The sequence below is a fragment of the Vicugna pacos genome, unplaced genomic scaffold, assembly GCF_048564905.1.
Source record: "Vicugna pacos unplaced genomic scaffold, VicPac4 scaffold_20, whole genome shotgun sequence".
NCBI classification, from domain to species: domain Eukaryota; kingdom Metazoa; phylum Chordata; class Mammalia; order Artiodactyla; family Camelidae; genus Vicugna; species Vicugna pacos.
Window position 1 is genome coordinate 82495327 of NW_027328741.1, and position 25831 is coordinate 82521157.

Sequence of the window (25831 nt, forward strand, 5' to 3'; positions counted from 1 at the left end):
ACCAGACTTCCCATTGTAGCTACACCGACTCTCTTCTCTTCCTTCACTCCTTCGTTCACTTCCTGAAGTTTGGTATTTTAGGAATGTTATATAGAGTCATGGAATATGTGTTTAAACAAAAAAAAATCCTTTTATTTTTAAATAATCATAGATTGATAGGAAGTCCAAATACAGTACAGGGAGGTCCCTCCCATGTACCCTTCACTTGGTTTGCCCCAGGGGCTGCATCTTACATACCTGTATCTTAGTGTCAAACCCAGGAGGTCAGCCTTGGTACAGTGTGTGTGTTGTTCCCGGGGTGGCCACTGTGAGCAGAGGACGGCAGGGGTATCTGTGGATGTGGACAGTAAAGAAAACGGAGAGGCAAAGGACAAAGGAGATTTGGGTATTGGTGTTTGGTGATGAAAGTTGGGGTACTGTCAATAAAAAGCGATTGTTCAGAATTTTCTTTTTAATTTAGGAAAATGATAAATTTGGTTTCAGCACGATCATTTTGAGAGCACCTGGGTTATTTGGGTGGAGGTGTCCAGAAGGACGTTGTAAATCTGAGTCTGTAGCTTAAAAAGGTTAGGGCTAGAATTATTAGAAGATCAAATATAGAATGATAATACTTCACCTTTTGCTTGGAGATGGGCGGTGGTAAGAAGAAGAGATTCATGAACCTAGGAGGGACCAGTGTGATAGACATTGGTGGTCCTCAGGGTCACATCCCATAGCAGATGGGAGAAGATAAGGCTGGAAGAACGGTGTTGAGGACAGTCCACTGTACGTGCAGATGCCTGACACGAGGGAACTGAGGTGTAACTGTAAGCAGTAATTTGGGGGATTTTTTTTTCTTTTTAAACCCAGAAGAAGTAAGCATGCTTATGTAAAGAGGAGGGAGGAGCCAGTAGGGTCATGAATGATTTAAATCGATGCATGTGAGAGCAGACCATCTCAAAGCTGCAGAGCAAAAGTACCTAGTAGGAAGAAGCAAGAGGAGACGGCAGGTTAGGGCAGCATCAAGAGACAGGAGAGAGATTTGTCTTTGCTGATGAAATGAACTGTATCCTCTGTGGACCCAGGAAGCAAGGAAGCAGAGGATGTGCCAAATACAGTGATTGTGCAGGAAGGGGACTGAGGACCAAAGTCAGACGGCCTCCATGATCCTCTTGGGAAAGTAGATTGTTTTCTAGGAGACATTTTGGATGATTCCAGATTATTTATTTTGTAAATAGTGGCTTTGATTAAAGCCTCAGGACATGAGCACAATACAATCTTTCATTAAAATGTGTGAGCAGCAGCAGCAGCAGCAAAAAGAAATGCCAGCAGCATAAACACTGTATGCTTATAATCCTGTCGTGGGCTTGTTTTGAAAGGGACACACACATGTCCAAAAAGAAGTTGTATTAAAAAAATTATGGTGAACATGAAAATGCACTGATCACCTATGATCCATAGCTTAAAGAAACCGCACCCCAACCCAAATTTATGACTGTCAGATGAACGGGAAGCTAGGGTTTTCTAGTGATGCAGCGCAGAAGAAAGGCAGTAGCACTACTAACTGTTAGTTTGGTGCAGATTATGAGATTCTGTGGCTGAGAAAGCAATCATAGGGCCAGCCTTGGGGAAGAGATGGGGCAGTGGGGCGACCCCGTTGCTATGGTCCATGTGGGATGTGAGTGGGAGAGGCGGTGCCTGTTGGCGCTAAGGCATCATCAATCACTGAGACGTGGTGTTTCGTCCAGCAGAAGTACCTTTGTTGTGAAGGGAGATATTTCTTTTCTTTGAAATGTAAGGTTACATAACTTGCAATGAAATGTGAACCAGTATTGGGCTAAACAAAGGTGCAGGAAGACAATTGTGATGTAGAAGTAGTTAAAAAAAAAAGTAAATAAATGAAGTGGCCCGAGTTTGATGCTTAAGTGATTAAGATATTAAGCAGTTCTGGCAGCGTTAAAATAGTATCAGGCTTTTCCTCATTCATGGATTTAACAGTACCTTATGCTCTTTCAAATATTTGATCCTATAATTACTGGTTACTATTAATAGGTAACATTTATTTGCTTCATTCTGCGTGTTCGCAGATGGTATTGTGACCTTGCTTGAACTTTATAGATTAACAAGCTTTAGAACTTGGGAAATTAAAACCATGTTTTGCACTCGGTTGATTATATAAAAGCTTTTTATACCAGATTCAAAAACCTGGTGCGTTACAGCATTGGTGCTGGTCTGCAGACGTAAGTGATCGGTGGGGCTGGCCATAGGGAGTATTCTGCCATTCACTGTCATAGTTGCTCTGTTGTCATCTGGACTGAGAAGGCGTGGATATGCCTATCACCCGGGGGCAGTTGGGAATGAGGAGACATTCACGTGGCTTCTAATCACACTCAGGATAACAAGCCCCGCCTCCTTGCCGTGATCCGAAAGCAGGGCAAGGTTCCTGCCTGTCTGCTCAGCTTCATCTTGTGGGACCCCCGTCTCCTGACTGTTCCACAGCCGCTCCATCCCGTCCCAGGACTGTCCTTCCCGGTCTTCCTTCTCCAGCTTTCTGGGTCCACACCTGGACTTCAGGCCCTTAGCATCTGTTTTTCCCTCATCCTTGAATGTTTCCCCCGCAGACACTGAGATGGTTTGGTTCCTCAGTGTGTTCAGGTCTCTCTCTTCAGATGTCATGTTCTCAGCGGGAACTCCCCTGCTTAGAGCAGCCAGGCCCTCCCAGCCTTCCTCACCGCCCGTCCCCGTGCCTTGTTGTTTTCACTGCTGCACTTAATCGTCCTGATGTAAGACTTTATATTCGCTTACCGTCTCCACTACTAGGGGGCAGGGACTTTGCCTGTTCACATTTCTCTCCATAGCATCCAGAACAGTGACTGAAGGGGGAGACATTCAGATGAAGACTGGTGAGTGGATGGATGCTTGCTCAATTAAACTGTAAAGACAAGTCACTGGGGAGCCGGTGTTCTGGAGATACTTAAATAGTGGGTTAGCTGTGTGGGGTGATTAGGCGAGGGATCGACGTCCACAGTGGAGGTCCAGGTTCTGTGATGTCACGTAGCCAGGAGATGAGTTTCACATCCTTCTGGCCACCCTGGTTAGTCCAGGGTATCTTTACAAACACAACACCTGGCTGTGCTTGCACGTCCTCCGTTGCCCTGTTTGCTGTAGCTCTGCCTTAGATTCTGTGAGCTGCTCCAGCCTCGACTGCTTTTAACAATCACTAGTTTCCTCTTCTGCTGGTTAGAGTGTGGGGGTCTGTTCCTTGCCTCTAAGAGTTCTGCCTGCTGTAGGTGAACAGAGACAGGTTGTGTAAATTAGCTCAGTTTTTGATGTTTGTAACTATTAACGTTAGATCTGAGTGGGTATTGCTCTGTGGAAAGGGCTGATAAGTAAAATGCTGCATTTTCTTGCTCTTTCAGTTTTAGGTCTCCAAGCAGAGTGGAAGATAAGAAAAAAATTACATCTGTATTTCAGGAACTCTTAGGTTATAGGAAATAGGAATGTCTGTTGTGGTCCACACATTACCAATGGCTAGAGAATTGTCCATTTATTCATTTATTCAGGAGATGTTGAATGAGTGCTTACCGTGTATAGGACATTTTCCCTATATACAAGGGCCAATTAATTCACGTGACAGTCATTTATTGAGTGAAGACTTGATATGGCGTTTATGGGGCAGGGATGAACACGCCCTGGCCTCTGCCCTCAAGGAGCCTGGAGTCCAGGAGAGAGAGAGTGATGGGCACACGTATGAGTGGGAGCAAAGGAGGGGTCATCAATGTAAGGCTAAGGGACAGACAGAGAGGCTTTCTGGAAGGCTGGAGCAGGTGACACACGTGACCACCTGTAGAGGAGGGGTCCCACACTAGGGAGAGAGCATGGGCGTGACAGCACCTGCCACCAGGAGCAGCCATCCCAGGATGTGGCCTGCAGCTGTCAGAGTCACCAATGAAGGCACAGCTGACATGGACAAGGGATGAAACAGCTCTCACCCACCTAGAGAGGAGGCAGGCCCAGATCAGCTTCAGCACTAAATGTGGGTCCCCCAGCCAGTGGGCCTGGCAGGGAGGTGGTCGATTTGCACTCCTGTGTCCTGCAGGTGGAGGGCCTGTCCTCTCCCTGCCTGTGACAGTGACGGTAGTGGGGTTAGCCAGGTGCCGCAGGACACATAGGCTCAAGCAGATCAAAAAAGTGCATGACAAACCCAGAATGGGAAGAGATTCCCAGACAGGGCAATGGGCATGGCAGGCTGCGAGGGCTGGTCCTGGTAAGGAGATGGTCCCGGCCCAGGGCGTGGCCTCCCGCAGCCACACAGGGGGGCACCCCTCCCAGACATCTCATGAGCAGGAGTGGTGTTGGAGAGTTTGACTCTATTTTAAGAATTATTCTTAATTGTTGGCATTAGTCTGACAATTGGATTAGAGGTTTGCTTATAATTTTAAGTGTGTGTGTCATGCTTTGAAAGAGTCAGATAATGTATCCTCAGTGTCATCAGTTAATCCTTACAGATAGTCCCAATTTCTGACATTTGACCAGTTTCCTACACTGCAGTGCAGGGAGCTTCTTCCTCTGCTAAGTTGTCTGATGTTCTGGCGGGATGGAGAGATCACGTGGGCTGTGGGCTCCCTTTCCCAAAACCAACTGTGGAGAAACTTCAGAGGTAAGAGGAAAGCATGAATCTGAGGAAATACAGCAACTGTGGAAAACTAGGGGGCTGATGGAGGCTCTTGTGGGTTGGTGTGCGTGTTTAGTCCAGGGTGTAGGGCAGCCCGAGAAACCGGGAGATGCACTGTTTTCCGATTTTTCCTTTTAAGTTGTGTTTTTGACCTTTCTCCAGTTGCCTTGAAGTAACGCTTGCTGCCGGTCTGTTGCAGAAATTGAAGGCACAGGGTCCTGTCAGGGCAGCACAGGGGCCGGGTGGGGTGAGGAGCTGAGAAAACAGGTACCAGCCAGCAAGCGACCCCAGGGCACTTTCTCCTCCTGGGGCTCGTGGATTATGCTGAATGGAGGCTGCTGCCGCTTTTAAGAGGTCGAAGGCTGACCCCTTCCAGTAAATAGAAAGGGTCAAGGTGGTAATCTGGTGCCTGTGGCTCATCCCCCTCCTCCCCCCGCCCCCTGCTGCCTCCTCAAAGTCACAGGGAGAGATAATACTACTAGGACTTGAGTTTGGGTCGTTTTCACACGTTTTCAGAGCTATTAGCTCATATCCTTCGGTGAAATGACCTTATAGGCCAAAATAATTAGACTCATAAAGAGTATAGTGTAGCTACGAATGAAGACATAAAAGGATAAACTGAATGCCTCATGAAGCAGCATCATTAGAACAGAGGGATTAATAATGTAAAACAAACATAATCAACATACTCAGTGACCACGGAGGATGCTTAACAGCGTTTAGAAGGAACACAAAGTCATAAAAAGAATGAAGTGGAAATATTAGATATGACAAGTTTAGTAGTTGAAGTAAAGAATTTAATAAATCAGATAAACAGGATGGATACTAGTGAAAAGTGATTTTTTTGAACTTGAGGATCATGTTGAGGAATTCTGAAGGCAGAGGAAAAACAGAGAGAGAAAATATCGAATAGCTAAGAAATACAGAAGAGAGAGGCAATGGGGCCAATGTTCAAATAATAGGATTCCAGAGGGGAGGAAAGAGACTGACAGAGAGAAGAATATTTAAAGATGTAATGATGGTAAATTATTCATAATTAAGAAAGAATAAAGACTTCAGATTGAAGAGACTAATAGAATACCAAGGAGCAAAGATAAAAACTCATATTTCAGCAGATGAGTGAAATTTAAGAACATCATAGCCATTCCCATCTAAAGGCCTTGGGCTAACATGGAGAAGAGAAAAATTCCCTGAGCTCACCTCCTCTCAGGAGTGGACCAGAGTCATAACTATCTCTGGAGCAGCCATCCATGGAAAAGACTGTAACCTATCAGAAAAGATCTTCTACAGCTAAAGACATGAAGAAGGAACCACAAGGAGACAATAGGAGGGGCGGACACATGATATAATTAAATCCCATACACCCCGGGTGGGTGACCCACATGCTGGAGAATAATTACATTGCAGGGGCCCTCCCATAGAAGGGAGGGTTCTGAGCCACACACCATGCTCCCAGCCTGGGGGTCTGGCACCGAGAAAACGAGCTCCCAGAGCATTTGGCTTTGAAGGCCAGTGGGGCTTAATTGCAGGAGCCCCAAAGGACTGGGGGAAATAGAGACTTCACTCTTAAATGGAGCACACAAAATCTCACTCGTACCAGAACACAGGGCAAAAGAAGTAATTTGATAGGAACGTGGGCCAGACCTACCTGCTGGTCTGGAGAGTCTCCTGGAGAGGTGGGGGACAACTGCGGCTCACCTTGGTGACATTCACCAGTGGAAGACTTATTGGGGAGAATTCAGCTATGTGAACACTGCTGCTGTGGTGGCTGCCATCTTGGCTCATTGGCTCCAAGACCTGGCTTCGCCCAACAGCCTGTGGGCAACAGTGCCTGGATACCTGAGGCCAAACACCTATCTGGGTGAGGACACAGCCTCACCCTTCAGCAGACAGGCTGCCCCAAAATAAAGAGCCCACGGCCACCTCTAGACACAGCCCAGCCCACCAGAGGACCAACACCCAGCTCTGCGCACCAGTGGGCAGGCCCCAGCCCCTCCCACCAGAAACCAGACTGAGCCTCCAGACCAGCCTCATCTACCAGAGGCAGACACCGGAAGCAGGAAAACTGCCATCCTGCAGCACAGACCAGACCCTACCCTGGGACCAGCTGGGCCTGGCCCAGCCCACGAGCAGACCAATGCAGCCTTCAGCACAACCCAGGGCCTCAGGAAGTGACCCCCACCTCCTCCAATGATCTAAAGCAAACTCTGGGGTCCCTAGGCCCTGCAGCCAGACTCCAGGAACCAGATCTGCCTGCCAGGATTCTGTCACTAACCGCAGGATCTGGCTTACCTGCTAGTGAGTGGGCAACAGCCTCAGGGTCTTCAAGACCCTGACTTAACCCACCAGGGAGCCAGCACTAGCTTGGGGGCCCCTAGGATTCTGCAACCAGTCACCTTGTGACCAGGTCCTGCTAAACAGCAGCCAGCAGCATCCACACAAGGCAGTGCCTGGCAACCAACCAGACTAAGGGTGTACCATTCCTCCCAGACCACCCCCACAGTCAGCCCACCACAACAGACAGACCCACTCAGCCCTCTTGAGGTGAACCCCTAGGGCGTATAGCCTGGGTGACAAAAGGGGCGTGCACCACTAGGACCCACAGGATGTCTCGAGACCCACAGAGGGCTACTTCTCTGAGGTTGGGAAACATAACTACCCTATCACATGCATAAAAATACAAATAACAGCTTACACAAAATGAGGCAGCAGAGGAATGCATTTCAAATGAGTAAGATAAAACTCCCCAAGAACTAAGTGAAATGAAACTAGTCTATCTAGTCGAGAGAGAGTTCACAGTAATGATTACAAAGATGATCAAAGAACTTGGGAGGGGAAAGGATACACAGAGCGAGAGGTTAGAATTTTTTAACAAAGAAAATATAAAGAACAACCAAACAGATGTAGAATAATTGAAATGAAAAATACACTGGAAAGAATCAATAGTAGATCAGTGAGCTGGGAGACAGAGTAGTGGAAGTCACTGCCACTGCACAGAAAAAAGAATGAAAAGAAATGCGGACAGTCTGAGAGAACTCTGGGACAACATTAAGTGCACTAACATTCACATTATAGAGGTGGCGGAGAAGAGAGATAAAAGGACCTGAGGAAATATTTGAAGAGGCGATAGCTGAAAACTTCCCTAATCTGGGAAAGGAAACAGTCACCCAAGTCCAGGAAGCACAGAGTGCCTCATACAAGAGTAACCCAAAGAGGAATATGCCAAGACACACTGTAATCAAAATGACAAAAGTTAAATATAAAGAGAGAATGCTAAAAGCAGCAAGGGAGAAACAACAAGTAACACACAAGGGAACTCGCATAAGACCATTAGCTGATTTTTCAGCAAGAACTCCACAGCCCTTGAGGGAGTGGCATGATGTATGTAAAGTGATGAAAGGGAAAAACCTGCAACCAAGACTACTCCACCCAGTGAGGCTCTTACTCAGATTTGATGGAGAAATGAAAAGCTTTACAGACAAGCAAAAGCCAAAGGAATTCAGCATCACCAAACCAGCTTTACAGTGAATGTTAAAGGTACTTCCCTGGGTGGAAAAGGAAAGGCCACAACTAGAAACAAGAAAATTACAAAATGAAAAACTCACCAGGAAAGGTAAACATACAGTAAAGGTAGGAAAACATCCACACATAAAGCTAGAAGGGAGATTAAAAGACAGAAGTAGTAGAATCATCTGTTTCCACCGTAAACAGTTAAGGGCTACACAGAACAACTGGATGTAAAATATGAGATCAAAAACAGTAATCATGAGGGGAGGAGAGTGCACACACAATTTTTAAAATGCAGTTGAAATCAAGAGATCAGCAACTTAAAACAATCATGAGTATATAGACTGCCATACAGAAACCTCAAGGCAAACCAAAAATCTATAATAGATGGACACACAAAAGAGAAAAAGGAATCCAAACAAAACATTAAAGATAGTCACCAAATTACAAGAGAAGAGAACAAAAGAAAAAAGTTGGAAGAGGACCTACAAAAACAAATCCAAAACAGTTAAAAAAATGGCAGTATGAACATACATATTGATAATTACTTTAAGTGTAAACGAACTAAATGCTCCAACCAGAAGACACAGACTTGGCTGAATGTGTATGTGCTGTCTGTAAGAGACCCACCTCAGAGGTAGAGACATACACAGACTGAAACTGAGGGGATGGAAAGAGATACTCCATACAAATGGAAGTCAAAAAAAGCTGGAGTAACAATACTTGTATCAGAGAAAATAGACTTTCAAATAAAGAATCTGTTAGAAGAGACAAAGATGGACACTACATAATGATCGAGGGATTGATCCAAGATACAGCAATTGTAAATATATATGCACCCAAAATAGGAGCACCTCAATCTATGAGGCAAATATTAACAGATGTAACAGGAGAAACTGACAATGACACAGTAATAGTAGAGGACTTTAACACCCTGCTTACATTGATGGACAGATCTGAGAATGACTGACTGGTTTTACAGCTTTATTTCTAAGGTCCAGATAGTTCTCCCTGGGTGTTTAACTGGCAGTTCAAACTTAACATGACACAACTGAACCCTGACCTTTCCTTCCTGCTTTGCTGTGCCCTGTCCTCGTGAATAGCATCTCTCTCTCTCCTGCACATGGGCCGACACCTCTTTCTTTGACTCCCAGCTAGAATATTGGAAAGCCACAGTTTGCCATTGCAAACAGGTGTCCAGTTTCCTGAATTCCTCTGTTGCCTGGGCTTTTACAATGGGTCTTTAATGAAAAAAGTTTGCAGAGTACTTTTACATAATGTTAACGTCACTTAAAAAAAATTTAAACTCAGTGGAGAGTTAAGACAAATATATGTGTTTTTCATTAGTTGATTTTTAAATTTTATCAGCTGTGTGGTGGTTCGTGTGTCAGCACTGCTGAAGCATCTTGTTGGCAGGAGTGATTTCAGTTCATGCTGCCAGTCATTTGCACTTGAGTGAAATGAGCAAACTGAGGGGGAATGTGAGTCAGGCACAAATAGAATAGAACCAAATCCAGCTTTGCATTTGGCGAGCTGTGCTTTGGCCAGGGGGGTGGGTCTTGTGGCTGCGCATTGTATTGGAGAAAGTGAACTAGAACTAAGAAACGTAAGATGCAAATCTCTCCATCGCACCAGTTTGAAAACTGTTGATGATTCTTTCATTGTAGGAAAATGCATTTTTACTTAAGGATTGGCTGCTTCAAAATAGTGCTGCTCTAGGCCCTTCTGTGTGTGGTGAGGTCTTTGGGACCGCCATTGCCTATGGGTTTTTGTTCCCTTTCCCTTTTCCTGAGATACGTAGTAAAACATGCAGATGTCAGATATAAAGGATGGCCATTGCTCAGACTTGTCCTCTGCTTGTCTGGTTATCCATCAAACACTTGCAGCCTGATTGTGCCAGAAAGTATGAAATAATGTCTTTGGAAGGCTATCGGTCAAATGTATGTCAAGGTCTTTTAAAAGTCTCAGCTAGCTCTTCTGATATCAAAGGATGTTTTACAAATGTGATATGCTAAAATGATTACTCTTAGGAAATGTATCTTTAAACATGCTTACATTATCCCTATCTTAATTTCGTTTCTTGGTGCTTTGAGGCAGATTAAGGGGCCCTGTGTCACAGTATGTCACAGCGATCTGGAATCCATGCCCTAGGCAGCTTGCAGGAAGGTATTAACAAGGGTCCATTCTGTCACTCAAGTGCCAGCTCGTAATTTTGGGGCTGTCAGAACCATAGGCAGTTGTTATAATAGCCACATTATTTTTTTTTTTGAAAACTTCCAGCTAAGCAAGCAGGTCAGGATTCTTCCAGTTTTCAGACAAGCATCTCTTCTTTACCACAGAGTCTAGTTATTGTCTCTGGCTTTACAGAAGAAGGTCATAACCGGGGGCAAAATAAGGAATAAGAAAATTTTTACCTTTCTTAGGAAAATGGAATTTTATATGCAACTTTCATTTACTGGTGATCTAAATTAATTACGACCTGCTTTATAGTTTTATATTAATAAATGAAATTCAGGGGTTTGGTTTGGTGTTTTTAAGGGGATTGCTTGCTATTTGAAACTTCTCTGAGTTTAGAAATGAGAAGACATCAGGGACCCAAGTTGCTGCCTGCAATAATTCCTAATTTGGGGTGCAAAAAAGGAAGAAAGGAAAGGGAATTTGTGAAATTCTGCTGTGTTGGTTGAAATACTTCACACACACATCTATTTCATTTTCTGTCATACTTCTTCATTTGTATTAAATGAGTTTTGTCTCCAAATTTATGATGAATTAAAGCTTGTTTAAAAATCATCTTCTCTGATGTTGGAGCATTGAGGTGAAGAGTCCAGTTGGCATTCTTTAAGTGTCCTTATCACAAAAAGAGATTATACTTCTGTTTCATTTCATAATTGATGGTGGTTATTGATTTTTATGTCCTAGTGATGGAAAGTATTTTTTTCTGTTCTGATTTGTTTTAAATATAGTAATCAGAAATTTTGCAGTTAATCACAAGGCTCTAGTCGTTGTAGGCAAAACATGCCTCTGTGGGCATAACTGATAGCTGGTCAAATATTTTAAGAAACTCCTTGCAGAAGGGCTTAAATATAGAACTTCTTAAGTAGAGGAACACAATTATATAATAGTCCTTTTTTTGGTATATATCTATATATTTTATTGAAGTATAGTCAGTTTACAATGTTGTATCAATTTCTGGTGTCATGTGTGAACATACATATATTCATTTTCATATTCTTTTTCACCATAAGTTACTACAAGATGTTGAATAGAGTTTCCTGTGCTATACAGTATAAACTTGTTTTTCACCTATTTTATATATAGTAGTGTCTGCAAATCTCCAACTCCCAATTTATCCCTTCCCACCCTCTTCCCCTCTGATAGCCGTAAGTTCGTTTTCTATGTCTGTGAGTCTCCTTCTATGTCTATGAATCTGTGAGTCTTTTAGATTTCTCATATAAATGATGTCATATGATATTTTCTTTCTCTTTCTGGCTTTCTTTACTTAGAATAGATGATAATCTCCAGGCCCATCCATGTTGCTGCAAATGACATTATTTTATTAGTTTTTATGGCTGAAGAGTATTCCATTGTATAAAGATACCACATCTTTATCCAGTCATTTGTTGATGGACATTTAGGTTGTTTCCATGGCATGGCTATTGTAAATAGTGTTGCTATGAACATTGGGGTGCAGGTGTCTTTTTTGTAACATTTTTATTGATTTATAATCATTTTACAATGTTGTGTCAAATTCCAGTGTTCAGCACAATTTTTCAGTCATTCATGGACATATACACACTCATTATCACATTTTTTTCTCTGTGATTTATCATAACATTTTGTGTATATTTCCCTGTGCTATACAGTGTAATCTTGTTTATCTATTCTACAATTTTGAAATCCCAGTCTATCAGGTGTCTTTTTGAATTAAGTTTCCCTCCAGATATATGCCCGGAAGTGGGATTGCGGGGTCATATGGTAAGTCTATTCCTAGTCTTTTGAGGAATCTCCACACTGTTTTCCATAATGGCTTCATGAAACTACATTCTCATCAGCAGTGTAGGAGGGTTCCCTGTTCTCCACAGCCCTTCAAGTATTTATCGTTTGTGGACTTTTGAATGATGGCCATTCTGGTGTGAGGTGATACCTCACTGTAGTTTTGATTTGCACTTATCTGGTAATTAGTGATATGAGCATTTTTTCATGTGCCTATTGGCCACTTGTATGTCTTCCTTGGAGAATTGCTTGTTTAGGTCTTCTGCCCATTTTTGAATTGGATTTTTTTTTTCTTATTAAGTTCTATGAGCTGCTTATATATTCTGGAAATTATGTCCTTTTTGTCTTACTTATTTTTAAAGGAAAACCATTTCATTTCTCTCATGAATGGAGCAGATAGCTTAAATTTCACCTAAATTGAGTGACTCCAAAAATAGTGCAAAATCTGATTATTTCAGGTTAGAGGAAAAAGCTGCAAATGAGGTACAGAGGCCTGTGGGGCTGTTTTACACTCAACTGCAAACATTTGCTGCAGCTACAAGAGCAAGGTCTCTGCAGGAAGAAGCGAGGGAGCCCAGAGCCGGCAGGGAGGCTGAGTCACAAGGCAGGGCTGAAGTACTCAGAGACCGAGTGCTCCCTGCAGCATCTGGAAACACAAACACGAGAGGATGTCGTTAGCCATCTGGGGCTGCCATTGCGGAATGAGACGTTTGGATCAGTGATTTAACGTTAAGCTGTGGAGGGAAATGGGGTTGTTTTTGATCACCTCAGGTCCTCCAAGTCTTCAGGTGCCTCCCCAAGGACCGTGTTCCATCACCCAGTGCAGCACTGTCACTGCGGCTCCAGTCACAGTCCTTGTCCACCCCTTCACTCCAGTCCTGCTGGCTCTGTCTCCACTTGCGTGCGTCCGTTAAGACCAGATCAAGGGGTAAAGAGTCCTTGTATAAAGATAAAAGTACCTATGTTTTGCGTATCTCTTCACTTTGGTAGTTAAATATAACTGTGGATCCTTTGACATTAATTTCAGATTATTTAATAAATTAACTTGAGCTTGTAAGTGCAGGACAGGTTGTTTAATTTGGTGATTACTGCATTAGAAGTGGTACACCATTTGGTAGTATTTAGGAAAGAGGTAAGATCACCAATTTAACAGGCAGCTTATGTCTGACATTTATAACAGGAAGTAGACTCAGTGGGAAGTTAAAGAATGGTGGACTCGACTATTTAAAGAAGATAAAGCACATGGCTTGGGAAGGTCACTCTTCTGTCTGGGCAGACTTAAGCATTTTCTAGAAGCCCATAGACACATCTGGCAGCTCCAGTGAGTAGAGTAGAATTTATGTGCATATGTAGGAAACTTTATGAGAAGCTTCCACATAATAAGGTTCTATTGAAGAGTCATGCTTACAACAAGCAGTAAAGGAATAGTTTTATTCTGTAAAACCCAGAGACGTATATTTCTTACATTAAATAAGAAATTGACCAGTGTAAATTTCGGTAAAGATGGTAGAGGTGCTTTGGGAGACAAAAATGGTGAACAAAATATGATAATAATGAAGGAGGAATATTAGAACTTCAGTTATGGCCTCATAAGTTTATGAAATGAATGAGAAACCTAGGAATTTAAATGATGTTTAGAGTCTTTGCATATAAAGATATGTGGCTAAAACAGATGTCAGTCTGGCTCTCTGTAATTGTGATAGGTGTATGAAATGACATGGGACGTGGCCAGTGAAATGTAGCAGGAGCCAGTGTCACCTCAGCCAGCCCCCCATTCCCAGATGTACCACCGGAGATGCTTCCAGGGGGCTGTAAGGGGTGGAAGTGCTGGCATGTGTTTTCCTAAAGCTGCAAGATGGCCAGATATAAGGGACTCAATGTACCAGGGAATATGCAAAGTGTACATAGCAGAACAGTGGTATAATAGTGTTTTACTTAATGGTAAAATAATTAGACATTATTTTTATAGTAAACCCAAGAAGGACATGTTCTAGAATCAAAATGCAAGTTTTGGCTACATGTTTAAGATAAGTACACGAGACTAAAAGTTTAGGGCATAAAGGTCACCTGTTCACTGGTGCCTTGGGCTGAAGGCTGTGAAACCCCGGGGTTCCTTGTGGGTAATCTCACTTTTAGAGTATATTGTGCAGACTGGAGTCTGTGTAGAACTCCTAGTGGGACTTTCTGCGTGTAGTAAAACCATGAGGAATGCTGGCTGTGTCCCTGCCACTCTCATTCCTGCTCCTCCAGAGCAGTCCTTTAAGAGGACAGGGGAGGGTACAGCTCAAGTGGTAGAGCGTATACTTAGCATGCACAAGGTCCTGGGTTCAATCCCCAGCACCTCCTCTAAAAATAAATAAATAAACCTAATTACTTACACCCCCAAAAACCAAACAAGCAAAACTAAGGGGACAAACAAAAAGGTGACAATTCAGTCTCTTGGGTGCCAATGGGAAAAACAATATATGTTGAATTACACTTGCCAGATCTCTGTTTCACTGGTGAGAAGTCTCACTGTGAAACTCTTTTCTGTAGTAACTTGAAAATTGGGTTCTCAAATTATCAGATATTCTAGAAGTAAAATGATTTTATGGGTGTTTTACTTGAAGGGAGAAAATTCAGCGATCCGTGCACATTTATCACCACGTGTCTCAGAACACCTCTTTTTCTTGCTCGAGCAATTGTGTTCCATGTTTAAATGATGTAGAATCAGGAAGCTGCTTTGGTTAGCCTTTGCATTACAAGCTGCTTTTCACACCATAGGTTTCATGATCAAAATTCAGCACTGGGATATCTGCTTGCACTATTCCCGGATTTACTCTCATTTCTTCATGTCATCCAGACCCCTGAACTGAAAATATCTGGTTAACGCCGCACTGTTTAATATTCTTTGGAAATTAAACTACTTGGGCATGTTTAGATCTCAGATGGAATCTATGCATTTTGCTTGTCAATGTGGTTGGTTGGTTTTTAGAGCCTCTGTATTGAAAGTCGTGTTTGCGGCCAGCTGATAGAGAAATTTCCATGTGCTGAAACATCGTACCGATGAAACCTCTTCTGGGGTGAAGTTCAAGTGAGATGAAGATGATGTGTATGAACCCAAGGAAAATCAGGAAGGACTGTGGGCATCCGAGCTCGAGGCCGTGGACTGGGGATGAGCATCTCAGCTGGCCCAGGGGTGCAGGAACCCCGGGGACAAGTTGGGTTCCAGGACCTGGAGGAATATAATGTGGATCCTCACAGCCTGGGGTTGCAACTGGGATTCGTTGCTATGATGAGAAAATGTATTCAAAATGACTCAGGATTTTCTGTTGTTAAAGTCAATGAAGTTAAAAGTGCAGCTGCCTGTAAAAAAGTTCATTTTACTTGACATCTGCTTTGGTCTCAGGAATAAGGAGATAGTTCTGTTGAACAACCTGTTCTCTCTAGAGATGTTTCTTTTTGTTACTATGAGGTCTCTGTTTAAATTGTTGCCTTTCAGTTTCACAGATGATTTTCTCAACCTATGAATTGCGTGTCTCTTAGAATACACACACTAGCACAGTCCATGTGTCTTCAGTTCTGTAGAAAAGGGTTGCTGGGTGTTGAGTTGCCATTCCTGGGGAGACATGAAGTGCAAGTAGGAGCCATCTCAGCTCTTATGTGAAGTGTGGAGAATGTAAAGACATTTTAGAAAAGCGTTCTCCATTTGTTTTTCATTAAAAAAAAAGCCAAAACACTTATTCGAAATGTGGCATCTGTACAAAAGCCTACACACAGATGTTTGCAGCAGCTTTATTCATAATTGCCAAAAATTTGGAAGCAACCAAGATGCCCCTCACTTGGTGAGCAGAAAAATAAAGCATGGTCCATCCAGATGACAAAGTTCTAAAAGGAAATGAGCTATTGAGCCACAGAAAGACACTGAGCCAAAGAAGTCAATCTAAAAAGGCTACATACTGTGCGATTCCAACTACATGACATTCTGGAAAAGGCAAAACTATGGAGACAGTGAAAAGATACTGGTTACCAGGAATTAGAGGGGAGGAAAGGTTGACTGAGTGGAGCTCAGAGGGGTTTTAGGGCAGTGAGACTATTCTGTATGACACTGCAGTGGTGGGTAAGTGTCATTAAATATTTGTCTAAACCCACAGAATTAATGTACAGTAGCAAAAGTGAATCCTGTGAAACCTTATTGTAAACTCTGGACGGTGGTGATAATGATGTGTCAGTGGAGGTTCATCAGTTGTAATAAATGTACCACTTTCATGGGGGTAACAGGGCAGGCTATGCATGTGTGGGGCAGGGTGTGTATGGGAAATCATGTGCCTTCCTCTCAATTTTGCTGTGAACGTAAAACTACACTAAAAAAAAATTCTTTGCAAAAACAAAACAAAACAAAACAAAAACAAAAAACCCAAGCCTGGACAAAGACTACCTGCCTTTGGTATTTTGGTTATTTGTAAATCACTCGATGCCGCCACCCTCACACCCCTGGAAGGGTGCTTAGTCTGCTTCTCCGTGTAGAACAAGGTTGTATGGAGGAAAGTTCTACCGTGTGCTAATAACCTAGCTTGGATTTCTTTTAAGGTACAGCTTGGATATTACTGCACATTGTCATTCCTCTGGAGTTTGTAAGGAAGCTGGGGTGAGTGGTAGAGGGCCAAACCACCGGAGAACAAAATTGAGCAGTATTTTCCAAGTGAGCATTGTTTTCCTGTCATTTTTATGTGTTTTAATTTAGCCAGTGTTGGGTGAGTAGTTCAGAGAGAAGGGATTTATTATTTTAAAGTAAAGCCACCCCCTTGCTCTTCATTTTCAACTGATTGTCACCTTTGTTTTCCAGATGAGTGTTGAGTCTTGAAAAACCACGTTCTGTGCTCACTTACAGAGTTTAACTCCTTGTCTCTGCTCATTCCCTCCCTTCGTGCCCATCCTCTGAATAAGGAAACCATGAACTTTTTTTCTTTCCCTAGGCCCTTTTCCGAAATTATTCTCAGGAGTAACTGACCGGCAGCAGTCTGCTCTGGGATTTGCAGAGCAACAATCAGCCTCACTGCTGGCGGCCGAGTGCTTTCACCCGGGGAACATGCCTTTTAGAGGTGTTCCCTGTGTGCAACGAAAGAGTTAAATGCAGGTTAAATCTCTCTTCCTCATCCTTCTCTTGTCTCTGTCTCTGTCTCTCTCACAAATCTGTAATTGCATAAAATCATTACTGTAGGACGTCTATTCTCTCGCTTCCGCTGGGGGAGCACAGACTTGGCGGGTGTCTCTGATTTCCCGTCCGAATCCAGAGCGGAGGTTGTAATCAGTCCTCTCTCCAGGGTGGGCCTTGAACACATGCTCTGACAAACCACTGCCAGTGCATGGCAAGCGGACATCCCTGCTTTACACATGATCCCTAAGACCCCCCAGGTGGTCCATGGCTTCCTTGCTGCTTACCTACTGATAATGCCTGAATCTAAACCTTCATTTAGCTCCATACCCTCCCCCAGGCTTGAGATCCAGGTATCTTCAGTTCCATCTTGGTTATTCAAAAGCACCTCAAAGTCAGCATGCCTGGAACTAGTCATTTTCTTTCCTCTCCCCAGCCTCCTCTTCCTGTCACCACTGTATTGCAGTTACTGAAACAATCTACTCACCCGGATGTCCTCTGTAGCTTCTCCTTCTGTTTTAGGCATGAAGTTATGTAGAGGGTACCACCTTCTTATTTCCCACTTCACGTCTTCCTTTCTGTTGCTGCTGCCTTGTTCTGCCCCTTGGATCCCTGGGTCATCCTCCTCCAACACTCCTCTCACTGTCGAAAATCCATCAGCCCCCCTCACCTCCTCCCCTGAACTACTTCAGACACAAATATACACGAGGTAATACCACATACCCCCATGTACTCACCTCCAGGAACTTGATTCTAAAAATTATTTTCTCCATGCCAGTCTAGTTTAAATGGGACGTCTGAGAATTTGTTTTCCATGTTTGTCTTCCTCTTTTTTTTGAATTGAAGTATAGTCGGTTACAGTGTGTCAGTTTCTGCTGTACAGCATCATGTCCCACTCACGCACATACATGCATAAGTTCGTTTTCATATTCTTTTTCATTAAAGGTTACTACAAGATACTGCATATACTTTCCTGTGCTATACAGAAAAAATTTGTTTTTTAATCTATTTTTATATAGTTAGGTTAAAAGTTTATAGAAGGTTAAACTTTATGGTGTATGCCTTACTCTTGAAAAGATGTGAGAATTCAGCCTGCTCTTTCACCAGGCTTTCCCATCCTGGAGGAGATTCATCTTCTAATTGCTGTTTGGATTTCACTGTTTTTGCAACTATAGATCCTTTTAGGGTAGGAGTATTCTGAGATAAATATTTTGGACTCCTTTTCAAAATAACTTACCTACCAGAAACTGCAACCCATAGTATAGGGAGTAAGCAAAAATATCTCGAAAGGTATTTACCATAGTGTGTTAATTTCAGCATCATTATGTACACGACACAGGATGTTTCTCTACATCTCAGTGAGTCTTGTTGGAGTGGAGTCACGTTTACAACGTCTGTTCCTTGTCAGTAAATTTTTTTTAATAAACTTTTAAAATTATTATTTTTATTTGTTTATTTTGGGGGGTGATGATTAGGTTCATTTATTTTTTTAATGGAGCTACTGGAAATTGAACCCAGGACCCTGTGCATGCTAAGCACACACTCTACCACTGAGCTTTATATACTCTCCCCCTCAGGGAAAATTTTTTTGGTCAGTGTTCACTGTAAAGACTTTGAACTTTGATGTATGTTTTAAATTTTTAGTGATATTGGAAAAATATTTAGTTGATATTTCTGCTTTATTTGTAGCTATTAGTTAATGAAAAGAAACCCCACAAAAAAACCCCAAAAGACATAGAGTAGAAGGAGGGAACTATGACATGATTGCTTTTGGGCAGTGCCTGGTAGAGTGCATTGGCTGCTTGAGTTTTGCTCCGTTAGTTTTGGGCTACTTGTTTCCTTTAACTAGAGACCACAGTTTCCACTCTGTTGAGGGGTGGGGCATTTGCCCCCCTTTAAAGGGAGGACTTGAGATACTCAATTCAGTTAGAAGTGGAAAGATGCATGTGGCCTCATTGATAGGTCACAGTTACACATGTAAACTTGAGGGATGCAAGACCAAAAGGGCCAGTATCTCAGGCAGACTCTTCTAAACCCATGCTGCTATTGGAAGTATTGAGAGAGGGGAAGCTTTCATTTCCTCTGCAGTATTTATTGAGTGCCTGCTGCATGACCTACCACATGCTGTTCTAAGCAGTAGGGGGAAGGTGGTGGGCACAGCAGAAAAAGTTCCTGCCCTGATGGAACTTACATTTTCATGGGGAGAGAAAGACAGAACACAAGTGAGCAAACCAGTTACTTAATATGACTTTAGAAAGTGATGAATGTTGAGAGATACCTGTGGGGAGGGGCTGCTCTGCCAGGGGTGGTTAGAGAAGGCCTCTGGGAGGGGGTTACATTTGAGCCAAATCACAAACGATATAAAGGAAGCTTCAGTGCAAAATTTGGGAATTTTCACGCCTGAGCTGAGCCTCTAGGCGGCTCACACGCACAGTGTGGGGCGGCGGGGCAGGCGCGCTGTCCCGGGTCCTGACCTCAGCGGCTCACGCGGGCTCTTGGGATGCCAACCCCTAGTGCTTAGGCCTGGAGGCTGCTTTCCTTCGGGCAGAGTGACAAGTTGGACCTGACACCTCCAGACTTGCTGTCATCTCTCTTATGCCTTTGAATCTATGTGGTGTTTATTGTCATTAAAAGGAGAATTACTAGTCGGCAAAGTGCAGTATTAATTTTTGTACCCAAATGTGTGGCAAAATGCAAGATTTACTCAATGATAGTAATCTTTGAAATGAGATTTATTTAAGAATCAGTGGTCTGTAATATTTGCCTAAAAATGGCACAAACCTTGCATTGTTTAATTCAGTGTGCTAAATAAATTCTTAATAATGAAAAGAGATCTTAACAGGTCACCTTTGGCGCAAGAGAGGTATAGCTCAGTGGTAAAGTGTGTGCTTAGCATGCACGAGGTCCTGGGTTCAATCCCCAGTGCCTGTGTTAAAAATAAATAATTATGTTTTTATTTATTTTCTTTTATTTATCTCGCCCCAGAAAAAGAGGTTACCTCTGACCTCTCAGCAATGAGAAGTAAGGTGTGTGCCAGGCCAACTTTCATAATGGTTTCCATGAAGCAGCCCTAACTCAGACACCCCACTGAAGTCTTTGCAGATGTGACATATGATAGATCTTCTTTCTCTTTCATATTTGTTGATTTATGTGTCAAGGACAGTGTTGTACTTTTTAGCAAAACAAACAACTATGACATATTTGGAAATCAAAGTCTATTTAAACTAGACAAACACTCATTTCAGGTTGTAGAGGAAAGTCTTTAATGCTGAACATTTGCTATGATTGTATATTGCCTTCTTGGAAGACTGACAGTTGTGACTTATTAGTTTTGATTTAGATTCAGTTTTACTCAAAGCAGAAATCTGAAAAGCTTTAACGATGAAATGTAGCTGTACGTATGCTTTTGTTTTCATCAGTTAATGGAATTATGCAGTTGCGAGTTTTTAGATTTGTTGCACATTCAGTAAATTTTTATTAAACATCTGTTATGTTGGGAATGTTAAGGAATGCAGTGCCCCTCCTAGTCCGGTGGATGTAGTACTAGCTCCCTGGGCTCAGAGAAAATTCCAGAAGAAATGATGGAGCCAGCAGTCCCTAAAGTGAAGTTTGCATTCTGTCAGCAAAAGGTTAGCAGATGGCTTTGCCACTTTGCAGAACTTTGAAGTGGCTCGGTTGCCTCATCCCCTTTGCTGTGAAGAGACATGTGCTCTTTTTGAAAATGCTATTTGTTTTACAAGTTGAAAGCAGAACCTTTGGAAAACTCCAAATCTTCCTCGAAATAATTATACTCAGAACCTTGACTGTTGTTTTAGGAATTATTCTTCTCAGTTACTCAAACTTGAAAAGAAGTCATCGGGGTGGGGAGGGGTGGGGACAGAATCAAATCGTTGAGTGTAGGTGTACCGGGAACTAAAGCCCTGATCTGCTCCTGTGTGTCTGGTGGGGTTGGCCCAGCTGCCTCTTCAGTTATCCTGTGCTGGGTTCCAGCACCCTGGTCCAAGAGAAGTGTTGTTTTTTTTTTTTTAAATTGAAGTATAGTCAGTTACAGTGTCAATTTCTGGTGTACAGCATCATGTTTAGTCACACATATAAATACATATATTCATTTTCATCTTCTTTTTTATTGTAGGTTACTACAAGATATTGAATGTAGTTCCCTGTGCTATCCAGAAAAAATTTTAAATCTGTTATTATATATAATGATTAACATTGCAAGTCTTCAAACTCCCAAGTTTATCCCTTCCCACCCCCTTTCACCTTGTAACCGTAAGATTGTTCACTATGTTAGTGAGTCTGTTTTGTTTCGTAGATGAGTTCATTAGTGTCCTCTTTTTTCTTCCTTCCTCCCTTCCTTCCTTCCTCCCTTCTTTCCTGCCTTCCCTCCCTCCCTCCTTTCTTTTCTTCTTTTTCTTTCTTTCCACACATGAGTGATCTCATATGGTATTTTTCTTTCCAAGAGGAGGATTTTAAGAAGCTGTTAGATGAAAGGGTTGGTGGGATAACGTTAGCCTGAGAGAATCTTAAGTGGCTTTAACTAGGGGAGTGGGTAACTTTTATCCTTAAAATCTGACTCTGGTCTTGGTTTAGAGAATAATTAGGGAAGAGGCAGGAATGGAGGTGGACAGTACAGTGACCAGAGATGCTGTGTTTGCAGTTCAGGATGAAGGGAATGAGGGCTGGGTTTGAGAAGGGGGTGTAGTTGAGGATTTCCTGTGTGGGATGAAGAGACGTTGAGAAATATTTTGCTGTCACCGAGGTGTTTTTGTTGGCTTGCTTTCATTTTGAAAACATGGGTTGATGACAAATCATGCCATACAGATTGACAGATGCAGCAGAAAAAGCCTAGTTTTTTTGCTCCATCTGTTTTCAGAAAATTGACGTTTGAAATATCTAGATAAATGATTTTAATTTTTTAGAGCATAGCTTTGGTTCTGAGCTATGAAATCTGTTGAACAATGAAAATGAAATTTTGTAAAGGGATTTGAATTAGCAGATATGGGGTTTATTATAGTAATTTGTTTATAAAATCTTGATGACATTTTATATGTCATGAAATACTAAACAACGTTTCTTAGGGATACTGAGAATCTTTTGAGCTAAATTTGCAGCAGACTGTCTCACTTTATTGTACTTTAAGTTAATAACTGTTCATATGTTTTGACTCACAAAATTGAGAATGTTTCTCCATTATTATTTGATATGATTTAATAAAAATGACTTAATATTTGGCATTTTGGTCCACGTTTTTTCATAAATATTACTTTTATTAGATGCTTTAAAAGTGATAGCTTGGCACAATATTGTAAACTGACTAATTCAATAAAAAAAGTGATAGCTTTATTTGCATGATGTTGAAACTTAGGTTTGATGAGTTAATTGATGAATTACTTTTAATTGACAGGATAATTAAAGAGACAGGATACCCTATACAAAAGCAAAGGATATCCTTCAGTTTGCTTTTTGTCTTGAGGAGTTTCTCTTTTGTGAATTGTCAGATGATTTACTAGCAGAATATAAGAACCATATATTTGACACAATTGAAACTAGAAGAAATCTATCATTAACTTTTGGTGTTTTATTTAGGTTACTTCAAACTGTCTAATTACTTGGAATGAATGTTTTTAATTTCTTTGGTTCAAATTCTTATAGTGTAAGAGAGCTTTCTCAGGAAAAGAGAAATACAGAGCTACATAGATGTATAATTGATATTATTGCAGTAAAGTGTATCAGAGGCTGGCATTTCTCCGATATACTGTCAACCTGACCCACAGTATTTAGGAATAAGGCCCTGGTCTAACATTTTGTTTCCTAGACTAGTTGGGGGTCGTATTTGAATATTAAATACTTTGAGTTGCCTTGGTGTGTTTATAAGATATGCTTGGTTTCTTATGGTAACTTGGTTGTCAAAATGAGGGAACACACGTCTGTGTGTGTATGTGTGTGTGTGTGTATACACTTATGCCATTTTCACAGTAATTTCATGATAAATGAAAGTCTCTCTCCCCAGTTTCTTCGTCACCCCTGGATTCAGTGCTACAAGATTGGTTGCTATAAACTTAGAAGTTTTTCAATCTTTATTTGCAAAGATAATTATTTTCGTGACTAGAAGCTTTTTCATGAGCTCACGTGGATACTCCCCCCTTATTTATTTGTTTTTCATCCTTTTCCCTCTAAACTTAGTGGCATGCTTTACAAACCTTGTCTTAGATTAAAAAAAAAAAAGGAAAACAGCATCCTTCCATTTCAGGCACGCCCTCCCCTCCTGCTCGCCCCGTCCCCATTTTATGTAGTATTCACACGTGCTCAGGATTTGACCTTGGCTGTTCTTCCTAACCCCCCTCTCTGCTTTCAGTTAACAGCCAAGTCCTTGCCTGCTGTGCAGTCAGATGAGAGACTCCAGCTGCTGCTCAACCACCTCAGGTAAAACCAAGGCTCAGCCCCGTCATGCTGGTAAACCCCCCTGCATTAAAGTGGTTCAGGTAGACTGATGTGCTTATTAAAACTCCTCCAATTTCTAAAAACTTTACAGAGTTTTTCTTTGCTTTAATTCTGTGATTTCAGTTTGAGTTCTTAGTGCGATACGCTTGTTACTCTTGACTTTATGGTACTACAGAAAGCTCTTTCAATTCAATAAAAGTGTGTAGCGCTGGTTGATAAGCTGAAGTTAAAATGAGGAGCAATGGCTGAACACAGAAAGATCTCGAAGGAATGACCTATTTACTTAACCACGAGGCTAAGGCCAACTTTGGGAACCCGCACGTATTTTATTGGTGGTAGTAGAAATAAGTTATATTTGTTTTCTAAATACAAAAATAATATATCCTTATTATTTAAAAAAGCAAACTTAGAAAATACAGGAAAGGGAGATGGAAAACCTTTCATCCTACTCAGAAATACTTCTTTCCTATGTGCTGTTCTAAAACTCAGTGTTGAAATTATACTTTTACATAGTTGGCTATCTGTTATTTCAAAATAAACATTATAAGACTTCTGTTATAAAAATCTCTCTAAAAACATGATTTTTAGTGACTACATGGTATTTTCTTATAAGATGTTTTCTTAATATGATATTTTCTTATATGACTATCCTGTGGTGCATTTATCTCCCTTTGGGGAGCATCTAGACCATTTCTTATTCTTTTCACTAGTGTGAAAAATGCTGTATTTTTTATCATTTCCTTAGCAGAGGTTTTCAGAAATGGAATCACTTTGTCAAAGCATATGAACCATTTTTAAAGATTTAAATATTTTTTTTCCAAAAATGTTACTCTACTCATACTTTCATATTGTACCAGATCCCCCATGTTACTGTACCATGAACAAGACGGGGCAGCCAGAACGTTGCTGATTTGATAGGTTTATCATAGAGATATTGTTGGTGCCATGTACATTGCACTGATTATTATTAAGAATGATTTGAAAACACCTTATTATCCATTCTTATTTTGTGATGGGATTAGCTATCTGTATTGTTGTCCATTTACTGACAGCATCTCTTGATTTTATTTGATCGTGTATACTTTAGACATAAAGGATAGTAACTCTTGGTTGTATTTGATAGATTTTTCTTTCCTGAAAGGTTTTTGATAATGCTGCATCATCCAGCATACCTCCATTTTCAAGTTTTATGTAGCCAAGCACCATTACTGTTTTCCTTTATGGTTTCTTTTTATTCTTTTAAAACTCTGAATACTACTTCTCATTTGGAAGTCAGGGGAGACCTGAATTTCTCACATCCTCTAGTGGCCTTCGTTCCCCGCCTCCCTGCTCCCTCTTCTCCTCCTCCTCTCCTGTACCCCTCCTTTCCTTCCCAGAGGGGTATTCCCCCCTCAACCCCTCCTGGCCTTGTTTTGTTGGGTAGGAGGCGGGGTCCAGATTAACACTTCCTGAGGGACTGAGTTAACATAAATACTCAACCTACTTGTTGAATTTCTGAGAGCTTCGTATTCATGAGTCCTATAACTGACCTGAGACTCTCTCTCCAGCAGCCTCTTACCTGTGCCTGACTTGCCCTCTCTGAAATTTCTCACTCCCTGCTGGAGCGATTCTCTTATTCCTCAGTTTAAAACCACTCTGCCTTCCCCAGTTTCACCTGGGCTCAAGGAAGAAGCCCGTAGCCTGGCACGTGAGGTCCTTCTGGCAGGAAGGAGCCTGGCCTGCCTGCGCCCTGGCGGCGCTTGCCTGGACATCCTCCTGGCCAGCACGCTCTGTGCCTCTGCCCTTGCCGGTGCTTCCCTCCCACCCAGCCTGCTCCTCTCCCCGCCTCCACTTCTGTCACTTGACCGAATGTGGCTTGTTCTTCAGAACTGAGTCTTCTGCCTCCTCTGATCTGCCTTACCTGACCCCTTAGTTCTCTGCGGCCCCTACCCATCTCAGCCTCCTGTTTTGTGCATGTGCTCCTGTAACACCACGTACCTCCCCCACCATATTACAGAGCCGGTGATACTGCCCTCGCTGGTTTCCTTAATTCTGCTTGAGAGCTTACAGAGTCACCTTCATGAGAGGTATGCATTATGTGTTTTGCTGAGTGAAGTGGTGTT

General features: G+C 42.1%; 1 pseudogene; it reads left to right on the plus strand.

Moving 5' to 3' along the window:
• Positions 1 to 21902: 21902 nt before the first annotated feature.
• The window catches only part of LOC140693695 (DNA primase large subunit-like), a 96045-nt pseudogene continuing 92116 nt past the window's right edge, over positions 21903 to 25831 (plus strand).